The sequence below is a fragment of the Miniopterus natalensis genome, chromosome 16 (assembly GCF_054644295.1).
Source record: "Miniopterus natalensis isolate mMinNat1 chromosome 16, mMinNat1.hap1, whole genome shotgun sequence".
In the NCBI taxonomy this organism is placed as follows: Eukaryota; Metazoa; Chordata; class Mammalia; order Chiroptera; family Miniopteridae; genus Miniopterus; species Miniopterus natalensis.
In genome coordinates, this window is record NC_142096.1 from 44,193,300 (window position 1) to 44,205,946 (window position 12,647).

The window sequence follows — 12,647 nt, forward strand, 5'->3', positions numbered from 1 at the left end:
CAGCTCCATGGGTCATAGTCCCTCTTCAGAAAAGTATTTAAGGACCACCTGGCTTCACCCTGGGGTGGTGTCCCAGACCTCTCTGGAGACATAAATGCAGGTGGTCTAACTCCCAATACGTGGATATACCACCATGAGGGTCGAGAGACACTTTGGTTCAAGACCGAGCTAATACCTTAAGCTTCAAGGAAGGAGACAGAGACAAACATAGAGCAAATCACACAGGGTTTATTTACCAGTTCCCGATGGTTCTCAGCACCAGCAGGCCACCCGGAGGATCCGCCGAAAGACACACACAGGTTCAGATATGCAGCCGCGACGGTGTCGGTAACTGCAGTCCTTCTCCGAGGATGCGAGGCAGAGCAAGGCAAGGGTCAGCTTTCCCGGAGCTGGAGATGAAGTCCGTGGAGAGCAGACAAGCGTCTGAAGATGTGGCCGAAAGCTTCCGCTTTTAAATAGTTCAGTCGAAGGCGTGGTGTCAGTCGACGACGTCTTCAGTGTGTCTTATCGGGGTCCTACAGGGCGCCTTGGCAGAGAGCCGGGGCTACAAGGTGTTAATCTCTTATCATTGGCGCGCAGGCCAGGGCGTAGGTTGTTTACTTCAAAGTTACACTTAGTAACACAAAATGGAGTTACTTATGTCAAGTCACACAAAATGGGATCACTTATGTCAAGTCAATTACACACGTCAATTCTATGTTTCTATCTCTAATACACACATAAACTATTTCTATTAACAGGTGGGAGTACCCAGGTTTGTTGTGTCCTGGGTGCACAGGACGGACTTCCCAGGCAGCCACAGCACCCTGCAGCTTAGTCTAGAATAACAATTTTCAATCTTTTTCATCTCATGGTACACATAAACTACTAAAATTCTGTGGCACACCAAAAAATATTTTGCTAATCTGACAAAATAAAATAGGTGTAATTTTGATTCTTTCACATCAGCTATTGTTGTGTTGGCTGTTGTCATATATTTTTTAACATATCTCTTTGACTTCAGAGAGAGGAAGGGAAAGGGAGAGATAGATAGAAACATCAATGGTAAGAGTCATTGATTGGCTGCCCCCTGCACGCCCCACACTGGGGATTGAACCTGAAACCTGGGCATGTGCCATAAATGGGAATTGAACTGCAATCTCCTGGATCATAGGTCCATGCTCAACCACTGAGCCATGCCGGCTGGGCACGTTGTCATATTTTTATTTGATAATCTAAGGGAAAAGAGGTCAGTGCCCTTCTCTAGTCAGGTACTGAGTGTTTTAAAAACTCTTGCGGCACACGTGTTTCTCCTGCAGTGTTGAAAATCCCTGGTCTAGGAGGGAAATGCTCTCCGGGTGGGTGGGGGCTGGCCTGAGTGGAGGAGTGGCACTCTAGGAGAGGTGGTGGAGGCTCAGGCTAGTGAAGCCTGAGGGGCCAGCACCCCCTGTGTAGACCCAGTCCCCTCTGAGGGGTTTAGCAGGGACAGGACCTGAACCAAAGATGTGGTTGTAGCAAAATGCCTCTGGCAGCTACCCAGAGACTCACCAGTCCTCCTAACTCCCAGACTCTCTTCTGTCCCCTCACCTTGTCCTCCCTGGCTATGTGATCTGTGGCTCTGCCCCTCCGGTCAATCAAGGCCTGTGCTCTGTACCCTGCCTCAAAGCCCAGATTCTCCCGACCACACATACACGCAAGTTTGTCCAAGGGGATACTACTAGCAGTGATGGCTAGTACCCGGACGCCCAGCCCTCAGGGAGGCCATAGGAACACGGTAAGGCACGGAGGGAAGGGCTGAGTAGTGGGGTGCACTGGGGGAGGATGCCGGGGCTGAGGTGCATGCGGGTTCCACGCTGTTTCCACTACCTCAGACGCTCCCTTCAGACTTCACCTGGCTTCTTCTGAACTCGACGCCTTCTCAACTCTATTTCCAGGGCTCTAGTTGAAGGGTTTCTTATGTTTCACAGGTTGTTAATATCTGTGGCTCCTAGCCCTACTCGGTCAGCAGTCTTTTTCTCTTCCACGTGTTAAGCCACCCGCTCTCCCCTACTGGTCCTCCCTGGCTTCCAGGGTAAAGCCCAGCTCCTTGTGCCCTGACCGGTCGTCTCTGACCACACTCCCGCTCCTAAGCCACCGTTCCCACGCGCTCGCACGCTGGGTCGCTCCACCCCCTGCGCGCTGTTCCCTCCGCGCGACGCCTCCGCTTGGTCGGCGCAGCGCCGACCCTTCCTGAGCAGCCCCGCCCAAACGAACGAGCCCCTCCCGGAAGCCCTCCGACCGCTCGCCCTTCCCGCCCCGGGCCCACCCACTCCGAGGACGCCTCGGCCCCACGTTCCCGGGACGGTCGGTGCGGGTCCAGGCGTAGCTCGGGGCAGGCCCCGCCCCCGGCTCCCACGTGGCGCCACCGCTTCCGGCTCTGGGCTGTGCGGCCCGGAAGTGTAGGGTTGCCATGGCGAGGGCCCGGCGCGGGGCCCGCCCCTGCGGCGCCAGGAGGAGCGCGCGGCTGACTGACCGACGGACGGGATCCGATCGACTGCGCGAGGCGGAAGGTGAGGCTCGGACTTCCGGGACCTGCGGCGGGAGAGGAGGCCGTGCCCCCCGGGACGGAGGAGGCTGGGCCCCACCCCCCCGGGACGGAGGAGGCCGGGCCCCCGGGACGGAGGAGGCCGGGCCCCCCGGGACGGAGGAGGCCGCCACCAAAGTGGAAGCCAACCTTGGGGAGAGGGGAGGCTGAGCTGAGCCGAGAGAGGAAACGAGAAAGACGAGACCAGGTTGAGAGGGAGAGGAGGCAGGGCCCAGACGGGGGCGTCCTCGGGGAATCCCATATCTGGGCAGCACACAGAGAGGCCGGGGCAGATGGTGGACAAAGCCCAGGGGTGGGGTGCTAAGGGTCAGGAACGGCTTCTAGAAGTGACAGTCCCTGAAGGCCACCAGAAAGTCTTTTCGTGTTTTACCTACATGTGGAATTGTTTGCATTCTCGCAACCTGTTGGTCAGCACTAGAATTATCTCCATTTTCAGCCCAGAAATGCGGCCCACAGAGAAGTGACTTGCCCAGGCTTTGTGTGGGCTTTGGAGTTAGGCCAGAGGAGAAACTGGAGCCTGTCTGGGGCACGTTCCTTAAACTTTCGGGGGTTTGAGTGACCTCACTTATAGTGCGGAGATCCTGGGCTCCACCTCACAGATTGGGGTCAAGGTGAGAAGTACTAACTAGTGTGTTGAAAATGCCTGGCCCCGAGGTTTGCAGGAGGTGCTCCAAGCCTAGGAGGGTGTGTCCAGACACACCCTGGGTGGTGTGGACCTCTTGCTGTCCTGGAGCAGAGGCTCAGGTGACGTGGGATTAATTTCCATGGCTGCAGAGAGGGAGGTGTGGAGTCATTCCAGGTTTAGTGAAGCCAGAGAGAGGATGGCCCTCCCCACAGTGCTGCCTGCCTTTTTTCTCTGGACCCTTAACTTGGGGGTGGCAGTGGCAGTGGAGGCACCACACTGCTCCTAGTCTCTGTCTTTGTGCCCTAGGTGCTCGCCTGGCAGGCTTGGGGTTTCCCTGAGAGAAGTGTGATGAGGCCTCCCTGGCTCTGCCACTTAGCTCACTTCGGGGGCACCAAGGGCAGCCCCAGCTTGGGACTGAGCTTCTGTAGAGACTGGAAGCTGTGTAAGGGGGCCTGTGCAGAGCCCAGCTCTGTGCTTCTCCTTGTGATGGATGTGTGTGGCTCAGAGTTGGGACAGGGAGCCCTCCTGATAACTGGGTGGATTTCCTCCATGTTGGCTGGACACTCCTCCCCTAGCTCTCCATTGGCTCATCCTGGCCTCATGCCTCACCTGTTGGGATGTGTCTGGACTCTACTGTCCCTGGAAGGTTGTTTGGTCTGGCAGGCACCTAGGCAAGGGCCTCTTGTATCTGTGGGCTTAACGTTGGGGTCTCATTCTAGGTATTTCTGAATCTCTGGTGTCTGCCTGTTCACTGTGTGCAGTTTTGGAATCTGAGTCTCAGGCGAACCTTTGGTGACCCAGCATACTGTACCTGTCCAAAAGTGCCCCACCACAGCACCCCTGCCACAGTCTACCCGTTAGCAAAGCAAGATATCTGAATGGGAGTTCCAGGCTCTTTCCTCACCTCCCAGCTCTCTCAAAACTTCCTCCTCAATAGCCCTCATTGTGGCACTTCCTGTCCATTCCTTCATCCAAATACCTGGGCTGCAGCAGTGACCCCTGGTGACCTTGGCTCTGTCTCAGTCCCTTGCCTTCATCCTTCGCACCTTAGCCAGAGTGAGTGATCTGATTCTTGTACTCGCCCTGAAACCCTCCCTCTTCTATCCCTGGCCCCACCCCACCACCTCTTTACCACACTGAACCCTGTGTGGAGGTGGAAGGGAGAGAGTGAACCACCCCACCCCTTCTTGCTCCATGGCCTTGGGCAGGATGTTGCCAGCACAGCAGGCTGAGAAAGGGGCAGGAAAGTCGGCTTCCACAGATGGTCCCATGGAGGAAGAGCAAGTGCTGGGTCGACTTTGAGAAGTGTGTGCATCCTGGGGAACACCACCGCAGTCCAGGTATAGAGCCTCTGTCACCCCTGCAGTTCCCTGTGGTCAGCTCTCCAGCTGGCCTCAGCAACCACTGCATGCTTTCTCCTATGGATTCCATGTCTCCCTTGTGGAGTTTCACATAATCTAAACCATACCACAAACCCTTGGTGTCTGACTCCTTTGCCCTGCCCTAATGTTGGGAAAGCCCGGCTGTATGGGTCGTCCCTCCTTTGTCTTGCTGAGTGCTGGTTGGTATTCCACCATGTAGGTGTACAGCCACTGCATCTGTACATACACCTGCTGCTGTGAGCAAAGCTGCGCTGAGCATTCGTACACACACCTCTTTGTGTGGACATGGGCTTTGTTTCTCTTGGTCTGAAATGATAGAAAGGATGGATTAAAGTGTGTGGTTAACTTTATAAGAAAGTGCCAAACTATTTTCCAAAATGGCTTCACATTTATTTTACATTCCCTTTTCTCTTCAAGTCAGTGGTACCATCCTTTTAAAGTTCAGCCATTTTTATGAGTGTGTAGCGGTGGCTTGTGGTTTTAATTTGTATTTCTTAATGGTGAATGGCATTGAGCGTCTTTTCTTGCGCTTACTTTGTTGGCCATTTGTATATCTTTTGTGAAGACACTGTTCATATCTTTTGCCTTAAAAAATGGGCTGTTTGCTCTGGCAACTGGGGCTAAGTTGGTTGAGCATTGTCTGTGCACTAATTCCAACCGGCACCTGTCCCGGTTGTAGGGGCCAGTCCTGGTAGAGGCCATGCAGGAGGCAGTCAATCCATGTTTCTCTCTTTCTCTCTCCCTCTCCCTTCCTCTCTCTCTAAAAAACAATTTTAAAAAAAATTTTAATGGGCTGTTTGTCTTACCAACTTTTAAGAGTTCTTTGTATCTTCAGGATGCCAGTCCTGTTCTCACAGTCTGGCTGGCCTGGTAGTTTTGTGTCAGTGTCTTGAACAGCAGACACTTAATTTTGATGAAGTCTGGTTTGTCCTTTCTTTCATGAGTAGAGGCCAAAGGTCATTGTTTTCCATGTGGACATCCAGTCGTGCCAATACCACTTTTTGAAGACCATCCTCTCTCCATTGTAACACCTTTGTTGAAGATCAGTTGGTGTGTATGAGTGGGTCTGTTTCTGGAATCTCCCTAGGATCCAGGAGATCATGGTTTGATTCCCAGTCAGGGCACGGTTATGAGCTTGATCCCCTGTCCAGGGTGTGCAGGAGGCAGCAGATCAATGACGACTCTCTCATCATTGATGTTTCTATCTCTCCCTCTCCCTCTCCCTTCCTCTCTCTGAAATCAATAAAGATATATATATTTTAAAAAGTCAATTCTCCCCAAATAGAGCTATAGCATTAATACAATCCCAATCAAAACTCCAGTAAGCCTTTTTGTAGAAAGGCACGAGTGAATTTTTTTTTTTAATACATCTTTATTGATTTCAGAGAGAAGAAGGGAGAGGGAAAGAGAGAGATAGAAACATCAGTGATGAGAGGATCATTGATTTGCTGCCTCCTGCACGCCCCCGACTGGGGATGGAGCCCACAAGCTGGGCATGTGCCCTGACTGGGAATCGTATCATGATCTCCTGGATTCTAGGTTGATGCTCAACCGCTGAGCCACGCCCGGCTGGGCAGAATTGACATTTTAACAATATAAAACATGGTATATACATATCTCCATTTATTTAAGTCTCTGTATTAATTGTCTATTGCTGTTTAACAAATAACCCTAAAATAGAATGGCTTAAACAGTAACCATTTATTATCTCACAGTTTCTGCGTGGGTAAGGAATTCAGAGATAGCTTAGCTGGGTGGTTCTGGCTCCAGGTCTCCTCTAGTTGCAGTTAGGGTTGTCCACCGGCTGGCGGGCTCTGTGTGTGTGTGTGTGTGTGTGTGTGTGTGTGTGTGTGTGTGTGTGTGTATGTGTGTGTGTGTGTGTGTGAGAGAGAGAGAGAGAGAGAGACAGACAGACAGAGAGAGAATATTCCAGGCTTTGTGATACTAATTTTGTAAATGATATTTAAAATTTTGCATTTTCCAAGTATAGAGAGATACAATTGATTTTGAGATATTATCCTTGTGTCCTACAACCTTCCTATTTAAGTATCCCTCTCGTAGATTCCTAAGGATTTCCTGCATGTCTCTCACATGCCTTCTGCATCTAAAGAGTTTTGCATCTTCCTTTCCAATATGCATGCTTTCTGTTTCTTGCCTTAGTGCCCTGGCTGGTACCTGTAGCCCAGTGTCACCAGCCTCCCTCCAGGATCTTCCCTGCCCTGGGCTGGGCCCTATAGGGCTATTGATCCCCCCAGCCTCACAGTGCTGGCCTCTGGCAGTGCATTCTGACGCAGTGCCAGGCAAGGATTACATGACAGCTGATCCCCCCATTCTGCTGCTGGAATGATCCTGGTGGTTCCCCACTGCCAACGAGGCCAGGCATTCAGAAGGCCATTCGTTCCCTTAATCTTAGAGTGTGCTCTTCCTGCTGCTGTGGTCCAGTGTAGCTGGAGGCCTCAGGGAGCTGAACATCTATAGTCTGTGAACTAAAGCTGGCACTTTACTTAGTTCACAGTCCAGGTCCCAGTTGGCCAGCTGTCCTGGAAATGTCCTTTGTAGCAGTGGTCTACAACAGGTTCAGTGTGGGAACCCAGCATGTTTCTGTTGGGAACAGTGCCTGGAGTGGGATGGCTGGTGAGAGATGTGTGTTCCACAGACACTGCCATGTGGTATGGGACAGTCACATGCTCTGTTTTCCCTGAGGCTAGGTCTCTGTTCAGGTGGACGTGTCCTGGTATGTGTTGGGTTTCATGTGCATTTCCCTGATGACTACAGACGTGTGGGTACCTTTCTGTGTGTTTACTGATGTGAAGTGGCTGCTGAAGTCTTTAGCCTATATTCCTGTTTAGTAGAGTGTTGCCAATATTATTTCCTACTCTGTGGCTTGCTTTTCACTCGTTTTATTTTTTAACTTTATTTTGAGATCATTGTAGATGCCCATACAGTTGTAAGAAACAGTTCAGAGAGACGACTCCTCATTTCCCAGTCCCCCAAAGGCACATGACTGCGCTTCAGAGCCTTGTTCGGGACACTGACCCTTATAGGTTTCACCAGCGTTCCATGCACCAAGTGTGAGTGTGCCTGAATGTGTGTTTACTTCTGTGCAGTCTATCACACGTGTAGATTTGTGTGACCACATAGGATCCTCTGTACCCTGTGCAGCCATGTCACCCCTTCCTCAGCCCTGCCCCACACCCTAGATCTGAGCATTTGGCCACCGCTTTGACTGCACTCAGCAGATGTGACAGTTGGTGACGAGCCTGTGCCCTCTCAACCCACTTGAGCTGTGCTCAGCCAGCATTGGTTCTGTGGTGTGGGTGTTCCCATGGAGGGACAACAGTTTCCAGTTTGGGGCTATTATGAATCAAGCCTCTATGAAATCCACTTACGGGTTTTTGTGTGAACTTAAGTTTTCATATCTCTGGGATAAGTGCCGAATGCACAGCTGCTTGGTCATGTGGTAAGCACACATTTAGTTTTTTTTTAAGAAACTGCCAAACTATTTTCCAAAGTGGCTGTACCACCAGCAATGTGAGACCCCTGCTTCCCACCCTTGTGGTCTGAGGGTGTGGGTGGGCTGCCTGTGGCTGTCATTTGCATCTCCTTGACGGTAAAGCTGGCCAGGGTTATCTCACCCTGTGTCCTTGTCAGTGAAGTGTCTAGTCACATCTTTTGCCCATTTTCTAATGGCTGAGTTTGTTTGTTTCCTGCTGAGCTTTGGGCGTTCTTTGTGTTTGCTGGACAGAAGTCCTTTGTTGTGTCTGTAGTCTGTGAATATGTTCTTCAGTCAAGAGCTCATCATTTCAGCCCCTTCACAGGGTCTTTAGCAGAAGGTTTAATTTTGGTGAGGCCAGTAGGTCATGAGGACTGTGCTTGCTTCTGGTATTGTCTCTGTGGATGTTGTACGACTTCCCCTCTTACACTTGGATACACAGCTCACGAGTCCCAGTGAGCTATGAGCTGCGCTAAATTGGACCCAGTGTCTTTATTGGAAAGATTCCTTTCCTGCTGCCCTGCAGGGTCATAGCTGACTGTCTGCACACATGCGCGCTGGTTCCCAGGGTCAACTTTGTCCCTAAGCCAGTACCTCAGCACCTTGCCAAATTTATAACAAATCTTTAAAAAAATATATGTATTTTTATTAATATATTAGGAAGGGAGAAGTAGAGAGAGAGTTGAAACTTCAATGATGAGAGAGCCTGGCTGGACGTGGTTTGGCGGTTGAGCGTCGACCTAGGATCCAGGCGATCGGGGTTCGATTCCCGGTCAGGACACATGTCTGGGTTGCGGGTTCAGTCCCTGGTCAGGGGCATGCGGGAGGTGGCCGATCGGTGACTCTCTCATCATTGATGTTTCTATCTCTCACTCTCCCTCTTCTTTCCTCTCTCTGAAATCAATAAAGATATATTTGAAAAAAAAATAAAAATAAGAATAATGATGAGAGAGTCGTCATTGATAAGCTGCCTCCTGCACACCTCCAACTGGGGATCAAGCCCGCATCCTGGGCATGTGCCCTGACCTGGAATTGAACCATGATCTCCTGAATCCTAGGTCAATGCTCAACCGCTGAGCCATGCCACCCAGGCTAAATCTTGATATCTAAATGTAAAGTGCCCGGCCAGTGTGGCTCAGTGGTTGAGTGCCGACTTATGAACTGGGAGGTCACAGTTTGATTCCTGGTCAGGGCACATGCCTGGGTTGCAGGCTCAATCCCCAGTGGGGGGCATGCAGGAGGCAGCCAATCAATGATACTCTCATTGATGTTTCTCACTCTCTCTCCTTCTCTCTTCTCTCTCTGAAAATAAATAAATGTAAAGTAATTGAAATTTGTTAATTTTTAGGATTGTCCCAACTATTCCTGAACTTTTGCATTTGTTTCTTTTTTGTTGTTGTTGTTAATCCTTACCTAAAGATATTTTTTCCATTGCTTTTCAGAGAGAGTGGAAGGGGGGAAGAGAGAGAGAAAGAGAAACATCTGTGTGAGAGACACATCAATTGGTTGCCTCCGGCAAATGCCCTAATCAGGGGCGGGAAGCAAACCTGCAACCTGGGTACATGCCCTTGCCTGGGATTCAAACCCACAACCCTTTGGTGCACAGGCTGACACTCTTATCACTGAGCCACACTGGCCAGGGAGACCTTTTGCATTTCATGTAAAATGAGAATTAGTGTGGAGAAAGAATTGTGCTGGAGATCTAGTCTCCAACACAGCTGTGGGGATTTTGATTGTGATTGCATTGAGTCTGAGATGAATTTTGGGGGAAATCACATCTTTACAGTTCTGAATTTTGACCCATCAGTGTGGTATGTCCTGCATTTACTCATGTCCTCTGTGATTTCCTGAGAGAGGTCCTGCTTGCCTTTTGTTATCATTACTCTGAGGCATTGATGCTTTTGGATATTATTATATTACTATAAGTAGTATCATCATAATTTCTCTTCTTTAATTGTTGCTGGCATTTATAAATGTAACTGATTTATGTGCCTTAACCTTGTATCTACCAATATTGCTCTGTTCTCATATTCTAATAATTTTCCTATAAGATCTTTTAGGTTTGTATCATGCACTAGATGTCATTGTGAATAATGAGTTTTTTCCATCCTTCCCATCCTGATTCCTTTTATTTCCTTTTCTTGCCCAGTTGTACTGGCTAGACCACTGCAGTATGAATAGAACCCGTGGTTGCAGAGTCCTTGTCTTCTCCGGCGGGGCATTTTGTTCTGTTTTTAATGGTGGGGCAGTCACCATGCATATTGGAGCTGATGCTGGAAGATGGGTCCTGGAGAGGATGGAGCTCTGTGACCTGTGGGAGTACCGTGCACGTGGAGGTGCACGTGCTCTTCTGATTGCTCAGGGTGAGGGACAAGGGGCAAGGTCAGTTGTACGATTTCTGATTCTGGAGTGTCAAGGCTATTACATGGGCGCTTGTTTGTCTGATGTGGTCTTCGGTCATCAGCTCTTTCGTCCATTCAGAGTTGGGCAGTCTGCAGGACAGTGGTAACTGACAGGGCAGGGGGGGACGTGCAGTGCTGGAGTCAGGTCTGTGGGAGTGACCTGGGAAGAGGTGATGTCAGAGATTGAAAAGCCTGGTGCAGTGGGCGAGAGTTACTGGTGGTGACAGGGTCTGGGTGTAACTGGGGCAGAGAACGAGGCATTGGCAGGAAGAGGTCAAGACTGGGGGGCAGGGAATTGAAGGACTGTTCAAGAGAACATCGAGACCACTCACTAGGAATCGGACCTGACAGCTACAGGGGTGGTTCCCACAGTAGGTCTGGTGCAGGTGGTGGGGCTCTTGTGGTGGACTCAGGGAGCAGGGGCTGTGGTAGTGAGGGCCAGAGGGCAAGGTGGGGAGAGAAACAGCCCCCAGAGAAGGCTGGAGGGGAGGAGCAGGGTGGAGGGGAGTTGGGTTCCATGGGACAGCAGAGGTCCTTGAGGGACAAGGCTAAGTCCAGGGCTGGCAGGATTGACTGGCTCCAGGGGAGGGTTTCAGGGTATGGAGAGCAGCCAGGAGCCCCTGCTCTGTGCTGCTTCTGAGCCCACCTTACCTCCCTCCCATCTCAGCGGAGGTTCTCAGGAGGTATGGCCCCCACCACATCAGAGCCCACTGTGGGCCCCTCCCTTCATGGGGACCTTTGGTGAGTCCAGTTATCTCCTAATCACTTTTCTTTTAAAAAGACAAAAGGTTTGTTTTCTTTTGAGAAAGATCACTTGTACAGGTATACCTGCAGGGCAATACCTTGAAGCAGTGTTCAGGGTCTAAGGCCTGGTACATTTCTGTAGATACCTCAGGGCATCCTTTAGGGCTGGCGCCCTGGTCTAGCCCCCTGAGTGGTCACAGGGCTGTCCTACTTCTAATTAGCATGTGTTAATTATTAGGGAAGTGAGTGGATGTTTTTGTGCATCTGTGTCCTTTGTCCCAGGATCTTTCTTGCCCCTTTGCCCACTTCGCACAGCCCATCACAACTGACCTGCGATCACTTTATCATGTTTATTGTAAATGTTTTTGCCCAGTTTACCATGTGCCTCTGAGTGTGTAGATTTGTGTGTTTTTTTCAAACTGTAAGAGAGTTTATTTAGAAAGTCACAGAGGTAGCCCTGGCCAGTTTGGCTCAGTGGTTATAGCATTGGCCCTCAGACCAAAGAAAGGGTTGTGGGTTTGGACCAAAGAAAGGGTTGTGGGTTTGACTCCTGATCAAGGGCACGTGCCTCAGTTGCAGGTTTGATCCCCTGCCCTGGTAGGGGCATGTGTGGAAGGCAACCAATCTGTGTGTGTGTCTCTCTCTCCCTCTTTCCTTCTCTCTCCCCCTCTTCTCCTCCCTTCCCTCCTTTCCATTCTCTCTCTAAAAATCAATGGAGTCCAGCTGGCAGTGGTTAAGCGGCCACCTATTCCCAGTCAGGGCACATGCCCAGGATCATCCCCAGCAGGGGGCGTTCAGGAGGCAGCCAATCAGTGACTCTATTGATTTTCTGTCTCTCCCCCTGTCCCTTCCTCTCTCTGAAATCAATAGAAACATTTAAAAAAAAAAAACAATGGAAAAAATATCCTCAGGTTAGAATTAAAAAAAAGAGAGAAAAAAAAAGAAAAGTCACAGAGGTAGAAGTGAGTGGTAGAAGAAGTGGGCTCAGGAAACAAGTTACAGAGGCAAAAGAAGGGTCCTTGGAGCTTAGGAGAGAGAAAGTAAAAGTGACAGCCTGAGGAAGAAGAGGGGGGTGCTCCCTGAGGGAGAGAGCACTGTAGGTTTGGCTTTGTTTTCGCAGAGCAGGCTTTTGCAAACCTGGTGTAATTGGATTAATTTGGTTTTTTTAGGTTCCTTTTGTGTCAAGTTTAGAAAGGCTGTCCCTTTGCTTGTTTCCCTCCCATCTGGGGTTCTGTTGTTCCTTAAACTGTCTCTTGGGAGAGCATGGGACCTTGCTCTGTGTCCCAGGGCCTTCCTGCCATCTACTCCAGCATCCTTCCCACCAGCCCTGCAGGACCTCCCTGCAGTGACCTATCTGGTCTTCCTCTCTGCTAACTACTCACTCCTGGGGCTCCCGGCCCCGCCTCACCTGGACACAACTCTTGTCCCACTTCTCAGG